Here is a 20,326-nt window from a genome sequence, read left to right on the forward strand (position 1 = left end):
CATACCTGTCTTGGGCGCAGTACAGGAAGTGAGGAGGCGGCAGAGGTGGCAGACATGGTCAAGTCTTCCGCGCTATCCCGCTCGGCCTACCTCCCAGAAGCTGGTACCATGCCACTGCCCTTGCAGCCTGTATCCCCCTGTGAGGGAGAAAACGACAAAGTCGACATGACACACTACCTGGGTGTCATGCCAGCTAGCACTACCTGGCAGCATAGGTTAGTCACCCCTCTAGCAGACACCAAAGCGCTAAGGCACGATGCATTATAATACAGGTGAGGTCATATCTGCATGCGCAGATATGCCCCTACAATATTGGGCACCATTTCCTAATAGTGGGACGTAAGTGCCAATGAAGCCATAGAGAGTACATGAGCAGGTAACTCGACAATTTGAGTTCCACACCCGCCTGATGGTTTCAATGAAAACAGCAGTGCTTGGTACGAAACTACTCCTTTCAATAAACCCACACTGATGGCAGTGTGGGATTTATTGTACCATGTACCCAGAGGGCATCTCAGAGGTACCCCCTGAATCCCTACCAACCCTGGTGTTGTCTCTAACTAGCTGTAGGCAGCCAGCCACCACCAGGCATGGTTCTGGACCCCTGGGTAGAGAGCCCCTGCTCTCTGGGACCAGACACAATGCACATCCTGGGCAGAGGTGTCATGCCTCCTCGCCCAGGTTCGGCCAGTGCTCAAAGAGGTGAGCTTCAAAGGCCTGCCACCTTTGTAATGTGACCCCCAGCCTCTGCTGCTAGCAGCAGAAAGTTTCCCATGGTTTACACCCCCACGTTGAGCAGGTAAACTGCAGGACAATTAAAAAAGATAGGAGGTGTGCCCACCTCTGCCAACTCCACCCATAGGGTTGGGGGGTGGCAGCGAGGTGAAGCACAACTTTCAGTCCCCACCATCTTGAAGAAGGGGGGACCCCTCCAATCAGGGCTAGGTCTGTATCCCAGAGGGTGGCATACTAGAGTGTGTAGTCACCCCAGATAAAGTGCCCATTTGCCCTACCTGCTACTTCCCTAAAACTCCCCCTAAATTTACTATTTAGGTGGCTCCCCCAGACTCGACCCACAGATCTGCAATGAACTAAGAAGCAAGACAACCCTGCAGAGAAGACTGTAGACGGCAACTGCCTTGGCCCCAGCCCTGCCCACCTGTATCCAGCTTCTGCAAACTTGTGACCCTTCTTGCAGCCAGCGACCTCTGAAACCCTTGTAGCACTGCTGCCTTCGACAAACATTCCATTCTCCCGTGGACAACAGACATATCCAAGAAGAAACAAACTCCAAGAACTACCACAGGGAGAACCGACACTTGCTGACGCGACTCCCTGATACAAAAGAACTCCAAGGATAAAAATCATTGCTGGTATCGACCGCCTAGGCGAAGATACTGATGTCTGCACCATACAGGTACCCCAGTCCCCCAAGACTGACTCTGAAATCAGTGTTAGTCTGACAACCTGAAGAGTGGAACTGTAAGTTGTATACTAGCTTGAAATAGCCCTCAATTCATTTCATCCACAAGATATTCTTGAACTGTATGAATATTGCACTCTAATTGAAACATACACACGTAGCACAAAGGCCTCCAAATAAAATACAAAGTAAGTAATACTTTTATAATACTGGTTTGGATCACCTTTGTGTGTCCATTATTGGTCACGGTTGCGCAAAAAATGTCTTACACTCCGCTGTGTTAGGCCTAAGGCTGCTCGCCCACACTACAACTAATAGAGCACTTTGGGTGTCGCATTGAGCTGTGTACACTTTAGGGGAACCCCTGGACTCTGTGTATAGTATTACCACCTAGTTCAGTAACATATATAAAGCCAGCTACCTACACTGATTAAAAAACATTCTACCTTCTATGGGATATCATTTTTAAAAGTGACAATTAAGATTTGTTTTTGGGTAATTTTTGCATTTTTGTTTTCTGAAGGAGACCATTTAGGAATGAAGTAATTCTGTGTTTTTGTAGTTCCCTAGTGGTCCCATCCTTTTACTGTTCTTAATTGAGAGTTGCTGTGTTAGGATGGCGAGTTTATGTATGACTTAGTGTGCAATACTACCTTTGTTTTTCGTAGGACAGCTTATCTGTTTTTTTTTTATATCTATCTGTGGGACACAATTGGGAAAGTGGGACGTATTAGGTAAGGAACATAGATTATACATCCTTGAATTAGTCTAAGTAATTCAAGACTTAATAGCAAAGAACCTAAACATTTATTATACCTATTTTTATTTAGAAATAAGACGCACTTAACACTGTCAGAATCATTAGAGCCAAGAAGCGGAGCAGTTAACTTGAAGGAATACCATCTTTCTGTTTACTCCACTTCCTTTTCCCCCTGGCTACTGTTGCCACTTGGTGTTCTTAAGTAAATAAGTAAATTTTTCGGTGGTTGCAGGGCTCCAGGCGGTATAGGGACATGGCTTCAGGAATTCACATCTTGCTCCCACAAGATTTGCACAGCCAGTTTTTTACTGTGGATGTGCTGTCTTTTCTCTCGCAGGCCTGAGAGCGGTGTGATGGGCTGCAGCAATGGTGGGACTGGGGGATCTCTCCTCTTTCGCTCCCCTCATCCCGCCCACATAGAAAACAAAGTACCTGGTTGGGTTGGCTTAAGCCTGTGGTGGACTGTTGGGGTTACATCCGCTTACTATGATGCCACTGCACATGGGATAAGACTATAGGGTGGACCTGGGTAAACATACGCGGAGGTGAGTTAGGTGAGCACTGTGCTGGGAAGGGAGCATGCTCCCATCATTTCTCGTAGAAAAGGTAATGTCTCAGAGATTGCCCCATTACATGGTGAATATGAAGCATAGATAAAGTACAAAAAGTGACAGCACAGCCTGGTTATGACCTACAAGGACAGAACTTTGCCTGGAATTTCTTGCCTGTCCTAGAGGGCTATTAGCTGATAGGGAGCAGGTCTGAATGAACAGTTAGTGGTGCTAATTTACAAGTACTGAGCACTCCTGCCAAATGTGACAATTTATGCTCCACAACTGGTACGGTGACAAACAGGCAATGTGTCTGTATTAACTATGGGTATGGCAGGGAGCGACAGGGTTGGTGGCCTTTGTTAATACCTGACCTCTGGCAGGTGGTACTTGCTGCTCAAGAAAGACTGGCTGTTGGACTACAAAGTGGGTCAGAATCCCAGATATCCCACCTGGGAAGCTGTATGACGCAATTCCAATCAAACCCTACATCCCCAACTAGAGGATGATCAACAAATGTTCTCATAATGCTCCCAACCAGACTTCCCGGTGATGTAAGATATGACCGTAATCTCCAGCTGCTAGAGCACAAGCCACTTCTGTAGTTTCCACAGACAACATACAGCAAGCCATACAGGATTTCCACACAGCACTGGAAAAGAAAGACAGTGAAGTTGGTTTTGACATGATGCTATTACGCCAAGACATGTGACCCACAGTGAACAGAGTAACAGAAGCGGATGGTAGGGTTTCAGAAGTGGAAGACTCTCTACAGTCAATGCAAATAACAGTATCTGATCTAACCACAGCCACCAAAAGTCCTGCTAAAAGAGCGGAAAACGCCTAAGAAAGGGTAAGACACAACACTTTGCATGTCCTAGGATTTCCAGAGGGGCTGAGAGCCCCCAGCTGGGGATCTTTCTTGTGAACTACCTAAAGGAGATGTTGCTGCCTGAGAAACAATCAATGTTTCATCATTGTACGAGCCCTTTTTCCTTGACCCACAAAACCATTGCTAGGTGTCCTGTCTAGAGGCATCATTGGCAAGATCTTGAACTATGAGGATCATGGCGAATTTCTGAAAATGATGCAAACTCTAGACAAATTTCGCTGGCAGTGCCAAACCATAAATGTTTTTCTAGACACCACACGACAAGTACAGATAAAAAAAATGTTTGAGGGAGTCTAAAAAGCTTCTCTATCCTGAGAAACTAAAAGACATTTACAATTGAAATCCTTCTTTCTCTAAACTCCTGAGGTGTCTTGGCGTGGGTAGAGGAGTGCAAACATTACAGACTCGATGCACATCCTATGCAAATACAGAGACTCATCCAGAAGTGACAATGCCTACTCCAGGAACCCCCGAAAAGGGAACTACCCAAAAGAAGACAAGGGGCAAGCTCAAGGTAGACGCAATACGGAAATGTACTTGCAATGTCCACATTTTCTGATTCAGATCCTTCGTGTACCCCCAGACAAGAGAGACATGCACACACCAAGACGATTATATGAAAACAGTGATAAAACAGGAGAGCTTTACACCAGAACCCACATGATATTACTCAAAACATTTTCTAGGCTTTACCAGCAGGTCTATGGTCCTCCCAGTGCATCCTTAGATGCTCAAGCAATTCATGAATGTCCTATCAACTGCACACCTAACTAGCAAAGACCACATCACTTTAGAAATGGCCTTAACGCCTAAAGAGGTGACGAAGGCAATTAGCCAGTGAACGCCACAAAAAAACCTTAGTTAAAATGGATTTGCAGAAATATCTGTAAAGCTTATGCTTTCCTTTTGGTTGAGCCACTACATGGACTCAGGCTACTAAAGAGGCACCCTTTCCCGGGACATGCGTGAGTCCCCTATTACCGTACTGTTTAAACCTAACTGCCCAGCTTCCACATATGTAGCGTACAGTACAATCTCACTTGCACACACAAGGCCTAAAACTTTAGCTAAAATACTTGCTAACCACCTGATGAAATTAATTTGTATGCTGATGTAGCAGGGTCAGTCAATATATGCCCCACAGACCTAGGTAGGTGAAACCTTTCAGGGGTTCCATCTGGAGAGACCTGGTCTGGTAGTTTGGACTGAACTGTTCCGATTGGAGTAGAGTCAAGACTGATTTGTATGTGACTAATGTAAGAAATTGGATTATTTGTTAAAAGTGGTGGGACCCACTACAAAGAATGATCATAAATTATGCTTGTCAGCATGAACCACAAATGTCACTAAATAGTTTGGCACAAAAACAGTTGGGCTTAACTTAGAGGAAATATGTCAAGTATTTATGCAGCATCCACACTACAATAAAGTGAAAACACAACATAAGAAGGATCAAATAGATAATATTTTAATAAATAAAATTACACCAAAATGACAAAGATCCAGTCAGTGAAACCAGAGTTATGAATATTTAAAGTTTTAGATAAAATTAGCTCCAAAAGGTATAAAGTGCCCATAATGGGTTACTGGTCATGCCAGAATGGATCAAAGTCACAAGTTCAGGCATGACCGTGATGAGCCGTGGAACGGGAGCAGCGCTAGGTTAATCTCACTGCAGTTTCACGGTGGGAGCCATCACCAGCCCAACTAGCCAGTCACAGAAAGACAATAGCAACTTTAGGCAGGGAAATGACAACTTTCTAAAACTTGCATTACCAAATAAAGTTAATTAAAATCCAACTTTACTATTAAAATGACTTGAACACATTTTTATCTAGTTGTACTCAAATGAGTTTAGAAATATAATAAGTTAAATGAGCAATGGGAAGCCAGCATTGCTACAGTGAAAAACTAAGAGATTAAATATACATGTCCTACTATTTAAATACTTCCCAGGCTCTATGAGCCTGTAGGGCCTTACTCAGGGTGAGTAATAAGTATTAAAAAGGTTTATGTTTTGCAGAAGGGTTATTTTGCCAAGTTGTAGCGGCAGTGCAAAACTGCACTGCAGGTTGCACTGGCAGACTGAGAAGTGTTTTAGAGTGCTACTTTGGTGGGTGGTACAATGAGTGCTGCAGCCCACTAGTAGCAGTAAATTTATAGACCCTTAGTACTATATACTAGGGCTGTATAAGTAAATTAAATGTGACAATCAGGTGTTTCCATGTTGAGGATAGAGCACTTTATAATTGGTTGGCAGTGTTAAAGTGCCCAGAGTCCTAATGGCAACGAAAATGGGTCTAGCTACAGACAGCAAAAAATCTGGTGGAAAAAATCCACACACAACATGGGCATTTCTAACACTGTTTGGACATACAAGATGCTGGCTAATATTGTGATTATCACATAGTTAAAACCTACAATACCCAGCATGCAACATTAATAGTAAAGTAAAACAGTTTGGAAGTGGTATACATTAAATGTGTATGAAGTAGTCATACATGGGGGTTATTTGTAATAGGACGGATTTGAAACAAGATGGTAGTACCTAATTAATATAAGGTGTGTACAAAGGAATAATAGTAGAAAATGTTTGTATAGTATTTTTTTTAAGATTACAATTATGTGCATATTATTTGTTCAATTCAAATTATTTAAGGCAGGGTGGTTGCTACTAGTTAGCAGTTTTTGATAGCAAGAGACTGATATGTTTTACTTATATTACAAAAGCATTGAATTCCAATTATCAATTAATACTGTATTGTTGAGTTAGTACTTATTGATAACAATATATTTACTATTCATAAGTAACTTCACATGTACATGCCTTGGTAATATATATTTATGTGGAAGTTGTGAAGATGGTAAATATATTATCTGAGTGCCTAGATGTGGAGGTGAGGTTTGTGGTCTGTACTTGGTTTTGAACTGCTGAATGTATGGGTGGTGTTAGACATGTCATCCATAGGGCGGTGTTCTACCAAACTTTTTGCAAAATCTTTTGCCTTACTCCTCCTATTTTTGCTGCTTTCGTTTTTGTTGGTCTTAGAACTCTACCATTGCTAACCAGTACTTAAGTGCTATATTGCTTGTGCTCTCTCTTTTAAACATGGGGAAATTGGCTTACACTATTTGGCACATTTGTTACCCAAGACCTGTTGTTGCTGCACCAGGTCACTAGTGCAACTCTGAACTGCCCTGCTGAATCCAGCCTGTCTGTATTGACCCAGAAATCCAGGAAATCTCCAAGGGCCAATCAGCTGGAACCTGTTCGAAGCCACTGGGACATAACAGACTTCTACCAGCTCTACGCAACTCCTTGCATCTCTACGCAGCAAGTTGTAGCTCACCACTGGTACTGGCCCAGTACACGCATCTGGTCCTCAGCCCCAATGCATCACAGTGCAAGACTCTGCAAGCTCAATCCCAGATACTTTCTGCGATTTTTCTCCTCAGTAGCGAAGCAGCACAGAGCTAGTCCTCACAATATCCTGTTGATGACCTCCTCGACGACAGCGCAAGACCACATATCGCAAGCTCTCGTCAAAGACTTCATTGACTCCACTGCTGCGTGATGCATCTCATAGCCAGACCATGAAGCGCAGCTCTTTGTTAACGACTCCTAAATGCCGGCCAGCTTAGCTCGAGGCAAGGACTCTGCATCTCGACATCACAGTCAGCTGGAAGTTGTGACTTGGACCAGGTACTCCCCACCAGATAGCCCCGATTGGCGATTTTTGCCTCTGCGCACTTGCTTTCTTCAGTCTTGAGACTTTATTATCTCCGGTTCTGCTATTTGGATTTTTGTCGAGTTATGTTTTCATTTTATTACGGTTTAAGTGCTGTACTTTACACTTTGGCTGTAAGTTAAGCCTTACTGCTTTTGTGCGAAGAAACCTGAGGTTTATGCTAAGGTAAAAATGGGGTATGCTTGTGTTTCACCCTAACAAGAATTGTAGTTGCTGCTTGAATAGGGTTTCACCCCATCAACCAATAACCCAATTTCTCACAGGTGTCTTGATTTATTTTGGCCGGGAAAGGTGTTTGGCATGCTACTTTGTAGCAATATAAATGAAGAAGAGTAGTCAGCAATGTTTGTGTTGTTTCTGACAATTCTTCTTAAAAAAGAACCAGGAGTGATATGAACATCGACATAATGGTATTTGAGAATCAACATCGACATAGTGTTATTTGAGAATCCATCTGCTTGATACATAGTTTTAATACAAAAGCTTTTATTAATTCAAGAATCAACTTTGGAATTTCCTTTATCAGTAACAAGAGAGTCAATGCTTATAGTTCTTCAATTCCAAATCCAAATATCAGGGATTCAGATTGACTTTGCATAGTGGTGCAGTGGTATTGTTTGGTATTGAAATCAGCTAATAGGTTACAGGTGAACACTGCCCAGAATTAGACTAGTATTTTGTTCATATTCTGGGCTGTGTTTTGAAAGTACACTGGCGGGTCTTAAGAGACCTGCTAGGCTTTGGCTGAGTCTCTAGTGGCCTTGCCTGGAATCTCCTTCTCCAGGGACATGGAGGAACCACACAGCTCTCCCTGCTCGCCCTCTTCCTAGCATAGTGATTGTTTAAAGAGGGTTAACAGACAACTGGGCAGTAAATTGTCTTTTATACTGACTGCTCAGAAGGGTAAGCCTTTTTGCCTGGGCATGAGCATCAAGTAGCTCCTACCACATTAAGAGGATGAGAGGTCCCAGGTTTAGGGGGTAGTAATCATATCACATAAAACAATTCTTAACTGTCAAGGCCTTCGGCAGTGCCACAGTCAAAGTTAAGTCATACCAGTAGAACTTAGTCAATATCACCAACTACTACCTTTGCTCCACTACCTGTACAGTGCCCACAAGCCTAGCAATAACTTTACGGTTTTCATGCCAGGGCAGCTGTATATCCACCCTCTTTCACCTGTCAACATCTGTAATCTTCCTGTCCATCTCTGCCTTTATGTCTTTTCACTTTCCTGTAAAAGAATCTAACTAGTCATTTGGGCGCAAAGAGATTATGCCAGCCTCTGATGTCCACAGCTCAGGTTTTCCATAGAGCGACCCAAATTATTTTTAGGTCTCGGCTAGCGTAGGCTGCGAATGCGCAGTCTCGCTGAGATCTTATGTCTCCAGAGTAGCGAGGCTTGAACCCGCCCCTCTTCTCCATTGGCTGGCTGCCTAAACGGTGGCCAGCCATTCGAGAAGAGGGTTCTGTGACGTCATTTTTGGTAGCTAAGCCCCGTCTGTTTCGGATTGAGGGGTGTGTTTTTTTCGTTTCTTTCTCTTCTCGAAAAACACGCTCCCCAGTCTGCAAAGGACCAGGCTTAGCTTCCAAAAATGACGTTGCCTTCTCTCCCCCACCCCTCTTCTCACCTCTTAACTGGTTTGTGCGCGCCCTTGTCACGTCGATGGCCGTCTACCAGCCTGAACTGAGTGGTTGCGCGGCTGTGGAAAAATACTGTCCTCCAACATCTTGGCTGCAGAGTGCTGCCTTACTCCACCAAAGAGCGGCGCCGATCAATACCGCGACCCACTCTGTGTCCGATTCATATTGAAGAGATAGTGATGAGAGCTCGGATCAACAAGGACCCAATAGAGCTCTGATGGCACTGGAGGGCGAGACTTAGCTAGCAGGGGCAAGGCGGCAGCTGAGAGAGGAGCTGCTGTCGCACAGCGGGTGTCTTTGCGTTGGAGGTGCCGAGCCGCTCCCACTTTCATTCAGCTGGATTCTCCTGCGTCGCTCATCAGTGGTGTGCGGTAAATGATGGCAGCGACCCCTGGAGCCTGGTCTCTGCTCCCGGTTCCCCGGCCGGAGCAGCTGAGATGAGAGCGGCTTTAGGCACAGCCGCTGCCCCCTTCCGTTAGTGACTCTTGGGACAGTCCGTTGCTGATCCCCGGCAGCATGGGCCTACTGGAACGTGTCCGCAAGGAATGGTTCATCCTCGGCATCATCTTGGTGATCGGAGCCGCCATGCTACAGCCCGCCATCGGCGAGAAAGGGGGTGAGTGCCGCCTTCGCCCAGGCATATGGTTAAGGGATCCCTGAACTCCCGCCAACAGCCGTGCCAGCCTGCTACGTGCCGCCCTGTGACCAATATTCATGCGCACCTCTCCCGGTGATAAAGCTGTCTTGTTCCTCCCTCCGCCTCTTAAACGTTCAAGTCTAGGGTGCCCATGGGCTGGGTCGCAGGGGTTGGTGTAGCTGCGCTGACAGCCCGGTCACCCTGCCTATCTTTTGTGACACGTTACACTCTGCTTGACCCTCGCCGCTCTCTACTTCCGCCCCGAGTGGTGGCTGACACCAGAGTCAACACAGGACACGCAGCCTATAGTGCTGATGTTAATGTTCAGGCAGACCGCAACTCTTTTCTAGCGTGCATCCGGTTTAGCAGCCACGTTAGGTCAAGTGCAGAAACATTTGGGTATTATAATCGGAGGAAAAGGATCAGCGCTAGGGTGCCCTTGCCGTATCATGAGCACAGAGACCTTTGAACACGTTATTTAATACTAACCAATAAGTTATCATGCAAAACTGATCTTAGGCCTAAACTCCTACAGTCCTGAATGTTATGTAATGTAACTGGTCCTTTTATAAAGCGCTCTTACACCTTCGGGTATAGAAGTTCGGGCTATATAAAAATGCATTAAATAAATAAATGGGCCCGGGGGAGGAGAAGCGAGCAGCTACACCTTCCAGTCACGGTGGGCCGTGGCTTTGCCTCTTGTGTCTCTTCTGGGTCTGTGGAGACCTGATTAGGGTGGGGGGTAGGGGGAGCCTGTTACTCTGACAAAAGTGCTGAAGGCTGGGGGTCACAATAGATTCATCATATTGCGCCCAGTGGACAGGTATGGAGAGGGTCCAGTGTGACCATCAAAAAGTTAGAGTTCAAATATGATAGTAGGTCATGGGGAGGGTCACTGGAATTATGCGATCCTGTGTTTGCTGCTTCGGCTTTATTTTGCATAATTTTCCCTCATCTGGCGCATAATCTGTAGATAAATTGTTTCTAACTCAAAAGGATCAAAGCTTACTGAAAACTGTGGCTGTGTGTGGCTGTGTGTGTGGCTGTGTATGTGGCTGTGTGTGTGTGGCTGTGTGTGTGGCTGTGTGTGTGGCTGTGTGTGGCTGTGTATGTGTGTGTGGGGCTGTGTAAGTGTGTGTGTGTGGCTGTGTGTGTGGCTCTGTGTGTGTGTGGCTCTCTGTATGTGTGTGTGTGTGTGTCTGTGTGTGTGGCTTTCTGTATGTGTGTGTATGGCTGTGTGAGTGAGGCTCTCTGCATTTGTGTGGCTCTCTGTATGTGTTTGTGGCTGTGTGTGTGTGGCTCGCTGTATGTGTGTGTGTGTGGCTGTGTGTGGGAGAGACAGCAGTGTGAGTGTTCTAGGGAGAGCATGGTGTGTGGGAGAGCATGGTGTGTGTGCATTTGTGAGATATTAAGCTATTGGCATTGTAAATGACAATGCCATTTATTTATCTGTTTTCAAAACCAACACATAAATAAAAAAAGTGTCATTTACAATGCCAATAGCTCAAACTTTTGCGAAGGCGAGACCATTGCATTGTAAATGCTTGTTTTGTTATATTTCAATGTTTGTGAACCTGGTGTCTGTCACTGCAAAGATTGTGAAAAGCATTGTTTCTCTTTTTTGATCTTCACAGGGCCTGCCTTCATTGCTTTTGAAAATTGCATCTACTGCATGTTCCAAACTGGATTAAGTGGATATTGGCGTTTTTGTAACATACAGAGGAGACAGGAGTGGTGTTGAGATTCCCAGGAGGCTTTGAGCTATGTACTGAAGTCACTGAGATCGCCCACAGGTAAGCGGTAAAAGGTGCTTGAAATGGTAATAGAGTAAACAATTCTGGAATCACTGCCTTTTGGAGAAGAAAACTCTGGGAGGACATGGTCGATGGCTTTATTGTATTCCATGCGGGACAGCACACAGACTCCCTTTCAAATAGTGTGCTTTCAGGGTGGATTAAAGAGGAAAACTTCCCTCTACATTTTCAGTAACAGAAAAACCTGCAGGCCAGAGAAAATGAAAGTTCCATTAAAAAGCGTTCCCAGACATTTGGTTAGAGTTGTGAGGGTATGGCCTAACTCGGGGGCATAAGGAATACCCCTGATTCCCCGTGGTGCGCGGGTGCCCCCGATTTTCCCCACAGGAAGGGGGCCCTCTCAGCTTGTCTGTGCAGTGTGTCTCTCTAAAGCAGCTGCAGTGGACACAGACTGAAAATGAATAAAATAACTCATTTGTTTAATTACAGTCTGATCTTGCCAGGCATCTAACAGGAGTGGGTGGGGACCCCTGAGAGAGAGAGTCCTCAGCAGAGGACTGCTCATTTGAGAGGGAAGAGGTACCACAAACATGACTGGAGTAGATGTAGGATTGCCAGAGAAAATTGCCAGCTCTCACTCTTTATATTTTAAGATTCTGCATAGGTATACACACGATTGTTAAGTAAAATGTTATACAAAATATTATGACTTCATTTTAACATTGCCTTTATGTCTCTGTTTACATAAGTTATCAATGGGGTCATTAGGACTGCTGTAGAAAACATTTTAAATGTTTTCTTCTTACATTAGCTGTGTAAAGTATGTACTGATGAGGGGAATAACTAAAGTCCAGGAGAGTAAAGGCTAGCCATTGTAAGTGATTTCACGCTGTTCCTATTAAACGATCTGATAGAAACGCAGAGTTCTTAATTCCCTCGGGCATGCTTTGTATAACTTTGAATAATGTGCCAGGCCAAAGTTAAAATCAATATCCAATACATATAGTTTAAAAATAATTGCTAAGTATATACCAATAAAAGCACAGCATTGAAAAACGAAAGTGACCAGCTTTACTGAAATACTCACAAGTGCTTCATAGATTTATTTTTTTAAACCTCTGCGTTTCATAAAAAAACATCAGTGAATTCAACATTTAAATTACCACATTGAGTTGCAGAAGTGTACAGCAGAGATCACAACCTCTCTCTTGCCAGCTGCATCTTGTTTTTTAAACCTGGCTCTCGTTATTTAGCGTTTCTCATTATAAACAGGATTGCAAGTTCCAGAATGCAATGCACTAGCTACTCATAGCTATAGTAGAAATATGCGAGGTCACCGTGTAAGGTCAAATTGATAATTTCTTGTACACATATGGAGCATGGACGCCTTTTTCTTCATTGGTTCCACAAAGTGCATTTGTGTTTTCATACTGGTGGCTCCAATAGCAGAAAAGTACAGCAGCATTGGCTGTATTCGTTTTCTAAATAAAATCCTTTCCTTGTGTATAATAATCATGTAATAATAAGAAGAGGAACAAGCACATGATTTTATTGAGTAGTTGATGATAGTTGCAGGCGGACGTAAAGGAGTAATTGCTGAAAGGGACTCATGATTTTGTAAGACGTCCAAATGTAGTCAATTTGCATTTCTAGGTCAAATTCGTGACATTAATAGGGCAAGTTACCCGAAAAGGGTCATACATGCTGTGTGTTCATAAAAAGCATCTGCTCGGGTCAAAGACAATGTTTTCCGCATGGTGTCAGACAGTGTCACATGTAAGGCCTGAAAATGTCACACAGTAGCTGCTGTAAACAATGAAATGTCACAAAAAAGCTGACTTGACTAGGTAGCGCTGTTTGGCATAGTTAAATGAAGGCATGGTGTCCCATACATTTGCAATAAACTAAGTAGAGGAGTTCTGTAGCGACATGTGATTTATTTTAATCCAAGGAGATGCGTTGAAAAGGTGTGGTCACCTTTTACACTGAATGTGAACCCCTCAACAATAATTTACGTTATTTTTACGAGGGCCATTGGAATTATGCAGAATGGAAAGATCAAATTATACAGCAGGGTTGATTAAATTATGTGCCAAGAAAAGGCAAATTATGTGACGTAATGTGTCACATTTTGTGATAGTAGTACTTCATAATGTTGGCATTTCTTAATAAATTAACACCACCTAGGCAAACGATTGACCTAATCTGTACCAATTTAACATACAAATATAGTAAAAAGCAAGAGAAAGGTGGCCGGTTGACTTTTGCATAGGGCCTTCTACTGCATGTCAACCCGTCACTTGGGTTTTAGTAACGACCGATCCGTTTGAGTTGTACACAAATTTTGTGTTGCTAAAATCTGTAGCTAATGCAGCAGATGGTGAGATATGTAGCAAATGCAAAGTAATATAGAAAATGACACAGCTGCAGAATCTTATAATTTCAGTGTCTTTGTCTATTATCCAAAACAGCAATTACCCATGCCTGCTTGGGCCATTGCATATATCTGTAATACGTTCTCTATGTATTTTATTATTTGCGATGTTTAAAATACCACTACTAGATGTATCATGGAAGCTCCTGCTGCCGTCTTGTGGGTGCAATGAGTTAAAAAACGGTGTTGGATCTAGCCCTGATCTCTTGACTGGGTGAGAGTACTCTGCTTAATTCAGAGACTCTGTCCATCACCACCCCTTGTTGTAAATAATTTTGTCCACCCTAAGCGTGGAAGGGTATACTCAGATGTGAGTCCCTTGCTCATTGCACCATCAGGATTCAAGCAAGCCGGGCCGAAGACGGCTGAAATGCCAGAAACCGGTCCCCGGAAGCTTGTTTCCTTCCCAGTGTAAGAATTGGCTTTTGTAGTCTGGTCTGCCCTGTTCCCATGATGCACTGGGCCAGGGACAGACTAATTTGCATACAGCCAGGTTCTGAAACTGGGATGGTGCAATGAGCTAAAAAACGGTGTTGGATCTAGCCCTGATCTCTTGACTGGGTGAGAGTACTCTGCTTAATTCAGAGACTCTGTCCATCACCACCCCTTGTTGTAAATAATTTTGTCCACCCTAAGCGTGGAAGGGTATACTCAGATGTGAGTCCCTTGCTCATTGCACCATCAGGATTCAAGCAAGCCGGGCCGAAGACGGCTGAAATGCCAGAAACCGGTCCCCGGAAGCTTGTTTCCTTCCCAGTGTAAGAATTGGCTTTTGTAGTCTGGTCTGCCCTGTTCCCATGATGCACTGGGCCAGGGACAGACTAATTTGCATACAGCCAGGTTCTGAAACTGGGATGGTGCAATGAGCTAAAAAACGGTGTTGGATCTATCCCTGATCTCTTGACTGGGTGAGAGTACTCTGCTTAATTCAGAGACTCTGTCCATCACCACCCCTTGTTGTAAATAGTCTTGTGGGTGCAGGCGGCAAAGGTGAAGCAATGCCACAGGGTAGTTGATGACTGTAAGGGATTGGCATTCCAGGGGCCCCCTCACCATTCCTTGCAGGGGTGCCCACCCAGGTTTTGTTACGCCACTGGCCAACCCGGGCCTGGGAGGGAGGTGGGGGGGTAAATGGGTGCTAGCAAAAAACACCACTCCCGCTTTTCTTACAGGAGGCCAATATTGCTGCACTGCTACAAAACCAGCCCACAGTAAGAATAAAACTGGCTCCCACCCCTCCGTCGCACCGGGGCAAAATTCGGTGCCCCCTACTTCCAGTCCGGCCCAGCCTTACTGTGTGGGTCTGTACTAAAACATCCAGCAAATGCAGCTCAACCAAACAGTAAGAACTCTGTGTTATTAAAAGTTGACTATGAGAGTATTTTATTAGGCACCTCTGATTTTCAAGCAGGGAGCCCCATTGTAAATGTAAATGTAAGATACTTGTAAAGCGCACTGTTACTCTAGCCGAGTGTCCTGGCGCTGTAGACCACTGGGGAACCCGTCCTGGTTTTCCCTGTGAGATGGTCCCTTTCTGGGTATCTCCAGGGTGAAACCAGGCATCCCCGGCGTCTGTGGGGGGCCTTTGTAGAGATGAGGAAAGCTTAATGCCCAGAGTTACCGAGTGTGTTCCCTGGTTAGAGTACGCACTGAGGCGAGAATTATCGAGTCCGTTGACCCTGGTCCAAGACCCTGCCGCGTCGGGAATTGAACCCTGGTCCCAGGCCGTTATCTGCTTACAGGTCTGCCGCCTCTAACCAGTGAGCCACACCTCTCCATTGATGATTGATCATACTTGTCGACTTCTGATCGAATATCATTGCCATACGAAAAGCTCTTGACAGCGAAAGGAATGTATTAGCTCCATGGCGAGGCTGAGCTCTGAGGAACGTTGAAGACCACTACCATAGCAGTAGGGTGAGATGTAGAGTGGAGACCGGGCGCAGAGCTCCATCCAGAAAACATCTTAACCATCAAGGCCAGCGTCAGCAACTCAGTCAATCAAAATGGTTCTATCTAGGCCCCACTTCTCTTTTTCTGTCCACACCCCAGACTTTAACTTCCCAGGTGAAGCAATTAAGATCTTTATTGTCACTTTTACTCTGTCCTTCACCTACTATTACTCTTTAGGCCCGGACGGGCTGACTATACTTCCTAACCCCTCTGTGCGAAATGCAATGCTTTGCTTTTCAACATCCTCTTCCATATTCATCCACTGCCTCGCAATGGCTTCCATTTCGCTCGTCTTTTGTTTCTCTTTCTATCAATTACTTTCAAACAAATATATTGTATGCCCTAGTCTATTCTACACTGTAAACCTTTGTTTCCTCTAGCACGCTTTGTAATTCCTCCTTGCTGCACCACTTCTTATTTTTTATATCTAACTCATTTTGTGTTTACTACCTGCTCCCCCCAATAACCTTGGACTTCACTCCCTCTCCTCTGAAAGTCTACCCTCTTGCCCCTTACTCATTTTTCTACCTGTCTGCTAGTAAAGGACTCCTTCCATTCCGAAATCTGTGAAAGTATTCTGAGCTTTCTCTCAAGGAGGAAGAATTATTTGTCATGTGTTTTGGGCCAGATTTATAGTTGGGTGGTAACTGTTGTATTCTCTTGTAGTATTTTCATGTATTCTTGTAACCTGAAGGGATTTGTGTTCCTATGAAAGAGAGAACCCTGGGGAGGTTCCATGAGGGAGCCAGGGAAGGCTGACTTGACTGCATGACCGCACTGTGGGGTCCAGTTCTACATTCTTGAGCAATAATAAAACTTAGAATAATCACTACCAGTGTAATTATTTTACTTGCGATGAGTGATACTGCCTGCTGGACCCCGTCTCCATTCAAATTATTCTCCGGTGTCTGAGATAGTCAGGAGACGAGATTTTCCGCAACCTATAGCAAGCGTTGTTTGCAGGAAACAAGAACGTAGCTATCACAAGAACTGTAAAAGTGTGAGTTCCTCGGCACTTCTTTACAGCGCTAGTGCTGAAAGTCCAAGCCCTGCGTTGGTTCGGTGCAATAGTGTGCCCGCTTTTGACGCCTTGCTGACTTAGTTCACCTGGGCGGAGGGCGGTGCGGAGTTTGATTAGAATTCCCACGTCGTTTCTGTTTTGTTTGGCTACTATAGTGATTTTGATTTTTAAATTGACAGTATTGCAGGATTCCAAGTTGGATGTACATTTTGGCGTGCGCACGAGGGGCCACTCGAGTACACTGCTTTATATTTACATGCAGCGGCAAAACAAGATAATAAGAGGCAGAGTAAACAAGTTTTATTGCTCATTACCACCTTAGCATATTTACACAAAACTAAAGGTCAATTTCACAAATAAAGGCCTTTTGGGAGTAATTCTTACCAGAACGTGAGTTTCCTCTTCAATTGGCTGTCACTCACTGCCAAATAAAAAAAATAAAAAACAGAAAGAGGACTACAGCAGTCTTCATCAATCTTGTAAACATGAAAACAGGAGAAGGACAAAACTATTCAAACCTGCAAGCAAGAAATAGACAACGGGAACAACTTTATTTATATTAATTTATGGTTTTTAAGTGTACTTGTGCAGCAATTAAGAAATTAGTCAACAGTGAAGACTTTTATTATATTAGTTGATTATGTTAAGCCTTGCAGACATCGGGGACCACTATATTTATATTAATTTGTTGTTTTTAAATTAGTCACTGTTGTTTTACTGCTGCGCTGTCATACTATTAGGGGGCAGATTTACAAGCCCCCTGCACCACCAGTATGTCACTTTTTGTGACGTACTGGTGGCGTATTTTCCTGCTCCATATTTCCAAGGACAGGAAAAGCCACCCTGCGTGACTTTTCCTGTCCTTCCAAATACGGCCCCTTTACACGCAGCACTTTGCTTGAAAGGGGCGTTCCATGGGTGTTGCTGTAGGTGTACCCATGCAACACCAATGTACCAAGACACAATTCCAGATTTACGAGGAATCATTGAATGCTACGCCTCCCAGGGGAGGCATAGTGAGGCACAACGAGGAGAAATATTTTAATTTCTGCTCGTTTTTTCCTCTTTCAATGCATGCTGCATTCTACATCACACATTGACAGAGGAAAAAGCCTGCAGTGATTGTTTTCGAGCAGGTAGGTGCCCTTTCCTGCACAGAAACAATCTCCCTATGACGCAGGCATCCTTGCACCACGGTGCAAGGGTGCCTGTGCCGGCGCAAGGCAGCTGTTTGGGCGCCAGCGCAGGGGAAAGCACAGGGATGTGACATATCATTGTAAAAATGTTGCATTCCTGCGCTTTGAAAGTGCCGCAGCGTGGTGCAGCCAAAGGCCTTGTGGAATGCACTGAGTCATTTTCTTGTAAGTCTGCCCCTTAAGCTTTTAGTGAAATTACTTTCGTTATGTAGTAGCTCCTCCGAAGTTTTTGTAGCATCCTGGTCAACCCACAAATCCATGAGATGATTGGGAGGATGCTTTTAAATCAGATTTGGAAGCAATAGATGGTGAGGCTTTTACTTCTAAGAGAAAACTATCCCTGCTTAAGCATCATTTGGGTTATCGAGGGTTGAAACATTTTGAGGAGTTTGTAGTTTCCTGATACACAGGATGATGATGAAGATGATGATGTAGACACTTATTAAAGAGCTAATAATGCTTTAGACACACGTAATGGTAAAAAGTACAATCTATTGCAGGTGTTTGTGTGGACATGTGTGCTGACTCCTGCTCACCGTACACTAACAGACAAATATGTGTATGAGACGTTACTGAAGGAGAAATTAGAACACTCTGGTATTTACACAGTAGGTTGTTGTGGAACAGAATAACCCATGATAGGTTGTTTTAAATCTGTACACATTTTTAGAGGTAAAAAAATTATGTGCCATATCTTTGTGGTGGAGAAAGGTAGATTGCTCTTGGGTTGGAAGGAAAAAAGAAAATTGGGAATTATGCTAGACACTAATATAAAAAAAATAAGTGTTCCCAGTACATAATTCTAAAGTGGAAAACTGGAGAGAAGCATTCCGAAAGTGTTTCAAGAGTAGCTGGGCAAATTGAAAGGCTTCTCACACCACATCATTTTAAAGGAAGGGTCCATTCCTGAAGTTGATAGAGTGGAGGGGTTCCATTATCTATGAAGGAAGGTTGACTTTAGAACTAGAAAGGAGTCATTGAACCTATTAATGCATCTGAATGGGTAAATCCCATTGTTCTTGCATGTAAATCTAACTGAAAAATGTGCAAGTGTGTGGATTAGCATGCTTTGAACGATTTTATCTCGGTGGAACATCACCCTTTGCCTAACATCAATCTCATGTGAAATACATTGGAGGAGTGAAAGTACTACACCATTCTATCCAAGGCATATCATCAAAACGTTTTGTAATCTCTTAGCAGACGTCTAACATCGTTTGTGATGTCGCAAGAACATTTAAATACCAATTTAGAATGCCATTGGTATTGGCATGCCCTCAGTGGTTATTCAGCATGTTTTGCACAAGGTGCTAACCGATATAAACCATGTTGTTGCTTTCCAGGATGAAATTCTGGTGTTCAAAAGGGATAAACTGGTACATGATAGTATATTGTCACAAGTATCGAAGAACCTGTAAGAAGACTGACTGGACAACTGTACAGTGAGTGGACCGCTCAGTGTGGTCCAGGTCTACTTCTTGAGCTTATCAATACAACTTCTAATAATCATTACCAGTGTAATTATTTCAGTACTGGAATACTGTTTGATTTGTATAGGAAGTGAAAAATCTGGAGAGTCCACCACTGCCATTTCCTCTAGTAAATGGAATAGGAAATCTCACTTTTGGCTGCTCCCCCAGATTGAGCAGCTTCTTCCCAAATCTGAAGATTATCCTTCACCACACTAAAGTAAATCAACCCCATTTCTGTTGTCCCACGTAAAGGCGATCCTAAGATTGTACAGTTCAAGATATATAAATCTGATGTCATTAATCCCACCAATATATTTGCCTCTAGTTTCAGTAATTCTTCCACAAATTGTAACAATATCCATCTCCATCCAACTCTAAATCAAGCTTGCTGTTCTGATGTTGTAAGAAAGCATGGTTGTCCTCTATGACCTCATAGGTGAAGAGTAATAAAGTTCATGACGTTGACTAGAGTCGTATAGAGTTCAATCAGAAAAGGATTAGTACCTTTATTACACCAATGAGGTGCTACATTTGAGCCGGTAGTTGCAGGTGGGGCCAACTGGCACTCATTTTTGGGGACGCATTTTTGCTTGTCTGATTTTGTACCACAGCAAGAGATGGAAACGCACAAAGGGAAGAGAAAGCAGAAGAGAAGAGAAATACACAAAAATGTGACGAAGGGAGAAAGCAGAAAGCTACAAGCTGCAAGAGTGATATAATAGGACAGGGAGTAGCTGGTGGTGGATTAAAAAGGGAACAGGTAGAATCAAAATTGTGCAGCTTTGGTAATCAGCCCACCAACTTTCAATAGCAACAGCCACAGTATTTTATGCTAATGTT

At 43.9% G+C, this 20,326-nt stretch overlaps 1 protein-coding gene across 1 annotated transcript in view; it reads left to right on the top strand.

Annotated features, from left to right (window-relative positions):
* Positions 1-20,326, top strand: part of SHANK2 (SH3 and multiple ankyrin repeat domains 2) — a 3,078,421-nt gene that overhangs the window by 186,127 nt on the left and 2,871,968 nt on the right. Inside the window, exon 2 of the mRNA XM_078684305.1 lies at positions 11,291-11,449. The gene's annotated coding sequence lies outside the window, so the exon portion shown is untranslated. The remainder of the gene's footprint in view (positions 1-11,290; positions 11,450-20,326) is intronic.

Source organism: Lissotriton helveticus, chromosome 3_2, assembly GCF_964261635.1.
Source record: "Lissotriton helveticus chromosome 3_2, aLisHel1.1, whole genome shotgun sequence".
In the NCBI taxonomy this organism is placed as follows: domain Eukaryota; kingdom Metazoa; phylum Chordata; class Amphibia; order Caudata; family Salamandridae; genus Lissotriton; species Lissotriton helveticus.